Raw genomic sequence first — 11,996 nt, forward strand, 5'->3', positions numbered from 1 at the left:
TCAGGCAACCTTTACTGGAAAAGGGCAGGTTCACAAGACAGTTGCAATACCAAAAAAAAAAAAAAAAAAAAGCCTATGCAGTCTTTCTGCCAGCTTGGTTTTTCTCCTCCTCCACCAAAATCTTGACTATAGTTGTATTTAATTTAAACATCTTTCTGAAGCCAATCAATAAATCCCAATCATGGAAAGCATACTAAGTCTTCATTTTCTTTTTCATTCTATCTTATTTAGATAGTGATTCATGCCACACTATTTCTCATTAAAAAGTGTATTTCACAGAATAGCRGAGGTTGGAAGGGACCTCTGGAGATCATTTAGTCCAACCCTCCTGCTCTAGCAGGCTTGCCTAAAGCACATCGCACATGATCGTGTCCAGGCAATGAGTATCTCCAGAGCAGGAGACTCCACAATCTCTCTGGACAGTCTGTTCCAGTGCTCCGTCACTCTCACAGTGAAGAAATTCCCCCTCCTATTCAGACAGAACTTCCTGTGGTTCAGTTTGTGCCCACTGCCTCTAGTCCTTTCCCATAGGACTACCGAAAAGAGTTTAGCTCCATCCCCTTAACACCCTCCCTTCAGGTACTTACGCACACTGATRAGATTCCCTCTCAGTCTTCTCTTYYCCAGGCTAAACAGCCTCAGCTCTCATAGCTGTTCCTCATAGGGCAGATGCTCCAGCCCTCTGATCATCTTTGTAGCCCTTYGTAGTCACATCTGAATGCAGTACTCCAGATGTGGTCTCATCATGGCCAAGCAAGAGCAGCAGGATCACCTCCCTCCACCTGCTGGCAAAACTCTTCCTAACGCACCCCAAGATACCATTKGCCTTCTTGGCCACAAGAGCACATTGCTGGCTCACAGTCAACTYGTTGTCCACCAGCACTCCCAGGTCCTTCCCTGCAGAGCTGCTTTCCAGCAGGTCAGCCTCCAGCCTCTACTGGTACATGGAGTTATTCCTCCCTAGGTGCAGGACTCTGCACTTGCCCTTGCTGAGCTTCATGCGGTCTCTCTGCCCAACTCTCCAGCCTGTCCAGGTSTCTCTGAATGATAGCACAGMCCTCAGGTGTGTCAGCCACTCCTCCCAGCTTGGTATCATCAGCAAACTTGCTGAGGAGGCACTGTGTCCCCTCATCCAGGTCATTGATGAACAAGTTGAACAGGATGGGATCCAGTACTGAGCCCTGAGGGACACCACTAGCCACAAGCCTCCAACAAGATTCTGTGCTGATGATTCACAACTCTGAGCACTGCCATTCAGCTGGTTTTCAATCCACCTCACTGTCCACTCGTCTAACCCACACTTCCTGCGCTTGTCTAGTAGGATGTTATGGGAGATGCTGTCAAAAGCCTTCCTGAAGTCAAGGGAGACAACATCCACTGCTCTCCCCTTATCTACCCAGCCACTCATTCTATCACAGAAGGCTTGACTGGCTGGGTAAATGAGGGGAGAGCAATGGATATTGTCTATCTTGAATTCAGCAAGGTAWTTCTCCTTGTTCACACTGCATATTTGTGCAGATTGAATTTTGGAAGACACAAAGCTGATGTCATGTATTTTAAGGCAACAGCATTTCTCTCTGCACTAGGTCTACATTCAGTATTGTAGAAGTGTTGCTACTGGATATTTTTTGTTAACAAGCTTGTTTAAAATTGTTGCTCCTAGTTCTACTCTTTAAGTAGTGGCTAGTAGCTTTTCTGCCATGGTTAGCAAAATTAAAACCCTAAAACTGACAAAACCAGTATTACGGTAATCTGCTACTACTGCTCTTAGAGGCTTACTATTGTAAATGACTGATACTAGACACAAGTACAACTAAATGCAGATTTGAAAGAAGCGTTGAAACTATAGATCTGTACAGCAAAGAGGCACACAACATTATTTAAAAACAAGCACGAAATTCACAGTTCTGGGCAATTACAGAAATTGATCTCTTGAAATGACACTAGATTGGCACGTGGCTCTTTTGGAAGAATTGAGAACTTGAAATACACATTCATATTCCACTTTTGGTTGCAGCAATTCAGCTAAACTTTTCACAGTTAACCCTCTTATTCCCCAAACTTCTGATACCTCTTTTCCGCCTTGAAACAAAAGCAATGACCCAACACTGAAGTCAACACAGGTGCCAAGAACAGACATAGGAGGTGTCTTCTGTCAGAACAAAAAGTTTTAAAGCACTCAAAACCTATGGCTGAAGTTTCATGTGTTATGTAAAGCTGTGAAATGAGAGAGCAGGTAATAGCATTCTTAAAATCCTCAACAGAAACAGACTTGTGCGGCTACCAAGATGCTACTGCAGGAACTAAAGGGAAGACAAGTACAAGAATCCATTTTCTTCACATTCAAAAAAAATGTGTATGAGAAGCTAGTTTTGCATTCACTAGAAAGTAATTTTTGCCAGTCTAAATATGAAAACAGATCGTGTCTTACGGTCAATCACTATATATCAACTCCTCAGGAAAAAAACTGAAGAGTTGAACCAGTGAAGTTTCAGTTACTGCCACCCAGCACAGCATTTAAAACACAGAAAAGATGTCTAATCTGTGACCAAAATATCAGCATCAATTGTAGTTACTGAGTGGTGTGAGACATCTTCTCAGCACCACAAATGCCCTCTTCGGGGCATCGCTTCCCATTTCCAATCACAAGGAAAGCTTGTTCACAGGATACACAGTTTCATAGTTTTACTAAAGTTGTTTCAGACAACAGGAATCACATTCATATCACTCATGCACTTTGACATTAAGACCTAGGGACAATCCCCTTAGGGTTACGAGGCTGTTCTTATTTTCACATCTCAAACAAAAAATTCAAGTGATGAGCTACTGGCATGGATCAGTTCTTCATGTATATCATTAGAAAACTTGGGCACCTCTTTCAGGTAACAGTCCCTTTACAATGAATTGAGATGTCTATCTCTAGAAATTCCATCTGCTCTGCCAAAAACATCATTTGGGAAGCTATTTATTTTTCCTGACTGCCAATAAAGACAGTCAAAAATAGAATTGCTCACTTAAGGAGCTGATTTCTTTCTTCCCTACATAYCTACCTTCAGCTGCCATCCTGCAGGAAGGCTAGAATGGAAGGAACTGACGACAGAAACCAAGGCAAGCTTCCTTTGAAGCTAACCAGAAGGAAATAAGTGATAACTTCAACTTAAAGAAATCTCACTGAGGTCTATACCCTCCTCAGACTACTTGTCTTCTCCTATGGAGCAGAAGCTCTAGGACCAATACTTCAGACAGTACTGACCATCTCTCCTGCAAAGCTGGGCAGTCACCACTCACAACACCCTCTAACTTGGCACAGAAGCAGCATGTGTCATGGAAAACTAGAGATCTCCTATTTAAATCTCATTTGCTGCTCAAGCCTGATATACCTAAAAATTTAGTCTGACATGGCTAAAAATTTGTGCTGTCCCAATCCCACCAGGCAAGGAAATCCAGCTTTTTGTAAACTATCTAAGAACCCCGTTCAACTTTTCTAAGCTGTAGTCATATTTAGTTAGCATCCACCGCTGGAATCAAGAAACAAAATTTAGGTTAGCAGAAGCAGCAGCTTCCAGACACTCAAGTAATTCAAGAGATGAGTTTCTCCTCATTTTAATTACAGTCAGTAGAACAAAAAACTGTCCCCAGAGAAAGTCACTGCTATGAACAAGATACTGTAGAATGATGACAGAAGACTGTTTATACCACTGCGTGTAAGAACATCTGCTTCAGCTTTACTGTGTTCATGCAATGTTGTCATGAAAACAGCACTGMTGTTCATATAAAATTGTCATCAACTGAAGTTCAGAGTTTTATCCAGCAGTACAGAACACTGATGCATCTCCGCATAAAGGTAAGTTTTACCGTTAAATTTCTATCACACAAGCCAAATCTGAGGACATTTCTGAAGAACTTCCACAAGGAACATCTGTGTACCTGAACTGAACAAAATAGCTGTGCTCCTGTGGAGATATACTGTATGTTGCTATATTTGAAGCTTAAATTGTCAAGTTAAATCATTACTTTGATTATGTGATTTCCAACACAACTGCTTTAACAAAACAGCTCTTTAGGCTTGCTCTGCCATAGCAGACTGGAGCACTATGAGAAAGTGAAGAAAAGAAGTCTACAAAACACACCTTTCATGTTCGGTTCCTCAGTTACTTAAGGCTGGGTTGCTGTCATCTAAATCAGTCTCAGGATTATCTACAGATAGATGACCTGAGCATCAAGTTCTCTTGGACCTAAGTTACTTCACAAAAGAGCTTTGCCTTCTTGCAAAGGACTCAGCTGATGGCAATGAAACAACACCTTGAAGGAGCTTAAGTGCCATATCCATGCTTTCAGGAGAACTTAGTCCAAAAAGGCATTGAATCTACATGCCAAACCTTCTGGTTTGTTCTGTACTCCCAGTATTCACTGGAGTCATATTCTTTAAACAGCAAGTCAGATGTTTGACACATTGAAGTCATACATAAACCTATATGAACCAGAAGACATGCCAATACTCTGCACATAYCATTCCTAGAACACTGTGAGGTATTAAGCTGTTACAGAGAGATCTGAAACTTAGTGTTTAAATTAGGTCTTAATTTTAAATTATGAGATGTTAATGTAACTGTTATCTTGGCAGAGTTCTAAGAGAGGGCAGTATCACCCCTTTAAATCTGTCTCAACTAAGAGAAGAGCAAGCAGTTCATCCAGATTAGTTTCCCTAGCAGACACTTGTTTTCTGGGTGTTCGCATGGAAATCAACAGAAGATTGTATTCCACTTGATTTCCTCAGGATTTACATGTTTACATGTATGAACATGTTACATGTTCATGGGCACTTTTCACTTATTTCAGACGGGCAAGCAAAGGGCTAAATACTGTAAGATTTAACACTGATCTCATCRTTTCAAATGAGATGAAACAACAACAAAAAATCCTTACAAAAGACAGCAAAACTTTCACAGAACTATTAATTTTAGTCTATGCAAATACTGTGGAAACCATTGCCCAAACTGTACATCTGTAAAATGTTTAGGATACAAACCAGATARAAGCATACTGAATACACTTTCCCCCTTCCACACACACCTTCAGCTGCCTCAAGAAAATACTCTAGTAATAAGTTGCCAAACAATCAGCTGGATCTGGCTTCTTGAGGTTCTGTTTTAACTAAATGGCAACAGTCACTTGGCAAGATGGATGTGAAACAGCCTTCAGGCATTGTGTCAACCAGRGCACACTGCATTATTAATCAAGCCTGAACATAAACATAAGGAACTTTAATTTCCCAGAGAACTCCTAGAAGCAGACAGTACCTACAAATCAAATACAAGCTATGAAAACCAAACACCATCATTACTGTATCATCTGACTGTTCCTAGTTCACAAAATTATCCAGGGAATATCACTATGCCTCACTAGTTCTCTAGTTCTAAGGAAGCCCAGATTTGCTCACTAATAACAGGGGATTTTCATCTCCTGCCCATGTTTTCTCTACTTCAATTGTAATCAGAGACTATTTCTTTGAGACACTGATGGGAAATACCTTCTAGTGGACTTTGCTCCAGATACCTGACAATTTGAGTAACAGGCAGCCTACCTGCATCTATTGTGATCCTTTCCACTTTGCAAATTATGCACATTTATCTTGTGATATCACCATAATTTTCAGAGACTGGTTTCACAAAAAAAAAAAATTCCCCCCAAAAAAAACCACACAGATGCTTGCAATGACCAGGACAGTACTAATTATTCCTTGATTTTATCTTTCATACTTACCAGAAGCTTTGCAACTTACAGCAAAACTTGCATATGCAACTCTAACATACAGCACTACCCACTGAGCATAGCACAGATTTCTACCACATGACATGACACATTCAGTTCTCTAAACAGACTTAAACTGATATTGCAAGCTACTCAATATAACTGATGAGCTTACATACTTGATCAGTGTCTTTGGGGAAAAAAAATGAAATATTTTTGGTATTTTTCCAGCTATCATTTGCRTGTGCTATCTTTACTACTAAATACTAAAGGGTTTTTTTAAATACTGCAAAAGCAACAGAAGTTCAAGATCACATTGTCTCTCTTGTAAGGAGTAAAAGAAAGTTTAATATTCACCAGCCAGTCGCTGCAATTCTTCCCAATGCAGTCCAGGTGATTGTAAAATCTAAACAACATTTAGCGTCCCTTTAATTTTACCGAATGTCCTATCTCAATGCTTTACCATTCCAACKGCATTTATCTTTTGCGAAAAAGAAATCAAGAAATCATCATTTAAATCTTAGCAGAAGTTATAAATTAAATTCCAACATAGTAGTGCATTTAAGGATATGAAAGTCCTGCTTTGCCAGATACATCTATTTAGCCCTGAAAGAAAAATCAAGTCCTATGGAGCATCTGAAATTTCTACTAGTTACAGTGGAAGACACATATTCACTGTCTGTTAAATTTGACTCATTTCCTCAGATCTTCCAAAATTTTGACTTTTTTCCAAAGAAGAGTAGACAAGTGGTGCTGCCCACTGTGGAGAGAGAAGTTTGCAAACAATTCTTTCTGATAAACCTGCTAAAYAGGAGAAGTTATTGAGATATAAAAGGTTGCAATCATGTATTACTCTCCCATTTAGCACCTATTGGTCACCCTATAGCTGATTATATTCAAACCTCAAGCGATTATCAATATCCAGAAATTATAGATTTTGAAGGAAAGCCCCTATTTTCTTGACTTATGAAGCAAAAATACTTGGATAGCCACCTCCTATAATGAAAATATAAACTAAGAAGTATTTTTAAGTGAACATTTCCCTTTATTCCAAAGTGAAAGATCAGATGCAAATATAAAGTATCAGATTCCTCATGCAGTTCTACACCTAGGAGTAACAAATCAACAGACCAAACCAATTCAGAGTAGTGTATTTTGTGTATTTACAAGTATTAAGTCAATTTCAAAAGCAGAAGACAGCAAGCCAATATTTACCCATTATCTCCCCAGATTAACTTCTCCATAAATTTATGAGAAACCTGAAGAGACCAAATTCTGTATCACCCAGGAGCAATTCTGGGATACCTGCATTAGTTCTTTCCTTTTCCCACCCACAGGTGTTTGTGTTGCACTGTCTTTTGCCATTTCGGCTCTGGCYATCTGCCATAAACAGAAAAAACAATTGTGCTTTCCGAACAGTTATTCACTATCAGCTTAGCTAAACTGTAGGCAGTGGAAAACTTGCCAGAGGCAAATCAAAACATACAACTAAAGACAACTGAACTGCAAATAGAAATGAAGAGCCTGTAACTGCTGCCATTTCCCCTCCAAGTCAGATGCAAAGGAATCCGTATCCAGAGGCCATGGCTTACACTAGCTTACTAGCGTAAATGAAGGCAGAGTCAGGGCATGGTTCCAGCCACTAGAGTCAGCAGTACTCTTTCATGAGTATCACAGTTTAGACCCAGGCCAGTCAGCACTCTTCCAGACAACACCTGCCAGTTTGGGGAAAACAGAAGTTAAAGACCACTCAACACCAAGCAAGCCACTAAAAATCAGTTGCATGAATGCCAGCAATGTCATGATAATTGACCTCAGTCAGTCCTTCTCCTACTCACCAGCTAAAGCAAACCCACAGGTACCCATCCATACTGGGGTTTGTTTTTCCCCTCACAATAACTTTTCTTTGTTGATATCATACTTGTTTGAGTTCAGTGGTGTTAATAACAGAAAGGATAAAATGAACAGTTATACTSGGACATAGCTGATGCCACAGCAAAAAGGGCTGGCAGCTGCTACAACAGCTTCTGTAACCAGTAGTAGCAGCACCAACAACACAGGTGTTGTTTTTCCAGGCACTACTACTGTAAGCAGACCCTAAGGTATATATGAAGGATCTCTAGCACCTCATCAAGTTTTGTATTTCATTGTCCCTTCAGAAGAGAAGACAACCTGTTTGGTAACTGTCCCTTCAACATCTGCCTATATAAGCACTGTTATTCTTCTTGCCTTTCAGTATTTGAAGGACATGAACAGCAAAACATGAACAATGACACAAGCAGAAGGGACAAAGAACTTAGTTCAAGAAAAGTCAAGGAGAATAAGGAAAAAGGCTATCATTTTTATGCTCCTTCTCTATCTAGMTGCATAAAATGGCATCATGACCAAAGACACTAAAGGAGAGCTGCAAAAATTTCTCATAGCCCTTCAGAAGTCTTCATATTACTTAAACACAATTTTTGCCTTACTCAGCCATGATGGAGGTGAAACAGCAACACAGTAAATGTCACTAGAAAACTTGCTACTCTTTCCCCTTCCAYCATTATCCCTTTCCAAGCCTTCAACTATTTTCTCCTGTTAACAGCACAGCCCAACCTAGCCATTTTTTCTAACAGTAAATTTAAGTCAACCAGGGGTATAATGTCTTGTGTCACARTCCATCTTTTTAACAAGAAATTTGCGGTTTTAGGAGCATCAGCACAGGCCAAAGACTGGATCACCAGAGCTCAGGACAGAGGCATACATTGGCAGTACTGGAAAGCACTGCACATGTCAGCTTTGTCTGTTCTTTGGCAATGTCACAGACTAACCYGCCAAAAACACTCTTCTGGAATTCTGCAAAGGTTCTTTTTTTTTTTTAAAACTAGAGGGAGGGAAATAAAGAAGGAACACTCTCTTCAGTAGACCATATAAAACCTCTTGTTCCTCAACAGAGCAGCCAAGCCATCCAATCTGAGAGATGGTTGTATTTAAGGTCAAAAGGCCACAGCCAAAGCTTTGAGGCAGAATCTCTGTCCTCTTCAAGGCACACAAAGGATGCAGTTCCCAACTGGAATTCTACCACATATTACCCACCACAGCTGGCCAAAAAGCAGTCTGGGACTCCAACCTCACAACTGCTAGCACAGCAGATATCCTGACAGCAAAGGAGAAATGCCTCAAGTATACAACACTAGTCTAACTGCCAGTTACGCAGTATAAAWTTTGTATTTGGTAGAGGAAAACATGGGCAGTAGATAAAAAAGTCTTGTTACTAATGAGCAAGTTTGGGTTCCATTAGAACTGGAGAACTTGCAAAGCTCAGTGACTGACAAAGATTCCTTGCGTAACTTGGAGATCTGGCACTTGGTATAATCTGTGCTCAGAAAAATAAAGTCATACCCCAATATCAGTCTCTTATTTTCCCAACTCCTAGCCATGCTTTATCATGGGCAAGAGTGAGAAGAAGACAGAAGGAAGAAAAAGAATGCCTTAAATTCATGATACGCAAGAACTCTCATTGGCTTTCAAACAAAGGAGGCAAACAAATATAACTTGTGAGTCTTTCCTCCCCAAATGGTAGYCCCAGAGAAGTACATGAGGAACTCCTGATCAAGCTTGCAAAAGTTTACAAGCACTAAGAATACTCAGGAGGAAAAGCAGTGCTGTCTCTTTTGCATGCACGCACACACACACACACAAATACTTCGGTTTCAGAGTTGGAAGAAGCATAGTTTCTTTCTGTGGGCATTTTTTTCTTAACAGCTTCCATAGATGCCACGGGTTAAATGTCATGATTTTAGACTAAGTGCACTCTTCCTTGTTTATTTTATCCTGCATCACTTGATTTTGCAACTTATCCAAAATATGAACTTCTCAAGCCTAAGAACTTTGTCTTTTATTCCACTTTTTTTTTTTAATGTACACTGACTCTTGTAGCTTAAATGCTATACATCTTACATTTCAGTTTCCTGAATGGTTTTTATCATTCAACAAAATTAATTCATTCGGAAGACATAGGTAGAATATTAACACTTCCTCAAACTAGAATGCACTTTTAGATTGTCCTTAAAATGATTAACAAATTACCCTGAAACACACATCCATTCAGTATGTGATAATTTCTGAGCTCCTTCCAAAGWATGAAAATCCCTACAGTAACTTTCAATTTACAATGCTGTATAATACTGGCACTTCTAAACTTTCAATACGAAGTCCGCTTTCATTGTTTCTTCTCCCAGGAGCAAGGAGAACAAGCTGATGCAATTTAAGTGTAACACTAATTTTCTTACATCTGCCTACTGCCTCAGTACAAGTCAGATTACACTCAACAGTRCACCTTGATGTAATCAAACCAAGCTGGTAAGGGGTAAAAACAAACAACAAAACAAAAAACCCTACATTTTTAGCAACTGGAGCTTTCCACAAGTAGTAAAAAGTAAAAGCCTTATACATCCTTAGAGAAGATTCCAAACTACAAGTAACTTGCATGAACATTCACCTTCATGGAAAGAGGTATTTAACATCAATGCATTTCAGAACACCAAAATATTAGATAGAGAACCCAAAGATTCAGGAGCCTCTACAGGTAAATAATAAAGTACCTAGTACACTTTCACAGTAGTTCACCTCAGTGGAAACTTGGCAAAGATTTAGACTAATCAAGGATTTTGACTGCTGACTACTCAGACATTATAGTATCATGTGAGTGCTGAGAAATCTAAAGGGAAACTTAACAATTAAACACAACTTTTAAGAATTATTTTAAATTTCACATAATTCCTTAAWAGAAGGGAGAAAATACCCAGACCATACATTCAGCTATTGATTTTGTTCAAGAAAACTGAAAAAAATATATTAATCCCTGTGCTCCTGGTGCATATTTTCAAGATTTGCCATCCATCCAAGCCACATCCTACCTGAAAGTAACTGTGACAGATGTTCCAACAAAGGAACTGTCTTGGCAGAAAATAATTATAGCAAAAATAGCAACACAGCARTAAAATGATTGCATCTTGGGGGTCTCAATATAATGATTCCGAGACCAGTAGAATCAAAGCCCCTTTTTTGTTCTTTTACTATTAAAATGTAGTCCAACAGTGAAGAGCAGGAAGTGTAGAATTAATAGCATATTATTTCTCTTATGAGAAAGTGCAAGTAGGAACATCTGTGTAATCCTCTGTGAATATCCAAAGTATTTAATCATACTCATTTATCACCACTATACAGTTTCTACATTAATCTTTTCTTTGCCTCTGTAGGAAACACATGCATAAGTATGTGATGCCTCCCTAAATGCTTTATTTCCCCTCACAGGCTTTTTTGAAAGAAAATCATTTCAAAGGGCAACATGTAATACTATTCCCAACATCTTCATCACACTCCTTATGCACATTAATATATTATTTCACTAATAGTTCATGTTAGTCTGGTTGTAACAGTGACAAGAATTCATCTGCAGTAGCTTGTTTAGAGTGTGTAAAAAAGGTAGACACACATTTACACTTTATCACATTATTCATTCAACTGAGTTCCATACAAGTCTCAACCATTTTTAAGTTAAAAARTAAAGCAACTTTGCCACTTAGTTGTTCACAGGAACTAATCAAAATAAAAAGTTGTCTAATCCACAGACTTCCAGATATTAAGCATCTCAAATGCCAATTGATTCATGTTACTAGTGCTCTGCAGGATAGACAAACATCCCAATTTACAGAAGTCTTAGGCAGAAAAGCAACTTGCCCAAAATATTTAGCAGATGTGTGAGCTGAGCTCAAGTTTCYCAATTTGACACAGCCATGAGCTACTTCTCACGGTGCACAGAGAAACCGAAGAAGTGAAGGGACTTCCACTTCGGCCAGACTGACTCCTGTTCACTTTTTGCTCCCCCCCCCAACCCCATGTCGTTTTACCGGTTGCCAAACGATAGCTCATCTCACAAGAGACTGAGGAAACAAGGTAGCAGTAAGCGCAAGGAACTTGGAAAGAGCCTGAATGAGCGTCGGCTCTTTGAAAAGCGGCCCCAACTCACCCTCCCGGCAGGTAAGCCGAGGCGCTTCCCGCTCCGCACCCCGCTCTCCGCCAGCGCGCTAGCTGACGGCCCGCCCCAGGTGGCGGCCCGCCCCAGGCGGCGGCCCCAGCCCCGCCGCTCCCCGCGGGGGTCCCGGGGACCCGTCCGCCGACTCGCTCCGGCAGCCGAAGCCCGGCCTCGGACGGGACCTCATCGCAACCCCCAGGAGCCCGCGCGAGAGAAGGCGCCGCGCAGC

The 11,996-nt window shown here is 40.3% G+C and overlaps 1 protein-coding gene across 1 annotated transcript in view; it reads right to left on the reverse strand.

The window, feature by feature from the left end:
* Positions 1–11,996, reverse strand: part of TAF4B (TATA-box binding protein associated factor 4b) — a 71,772-nt gene that overhangs the window by 59,236 nt on the left and 540 nt on the right. The gene's annotated exons all lie outside the window — the stretch shown is intronic.

The sequence above is a fragment of the Rhea americana genome, unplaced genomic scaffold (genome assembly GCF_003343005.1).
Source record: "Rhea americana isolate MKP2758 unplaced genomic scaffold, rheAme1 scaffold_40, whole genome shotgun sequence".
Taxonomy (NCBI): domain Eukaryota; kingdom Metazoa; phylum Chordata; class Aves; order Rheiformes; family Rheidae; genus Rhea; species Rhea americana.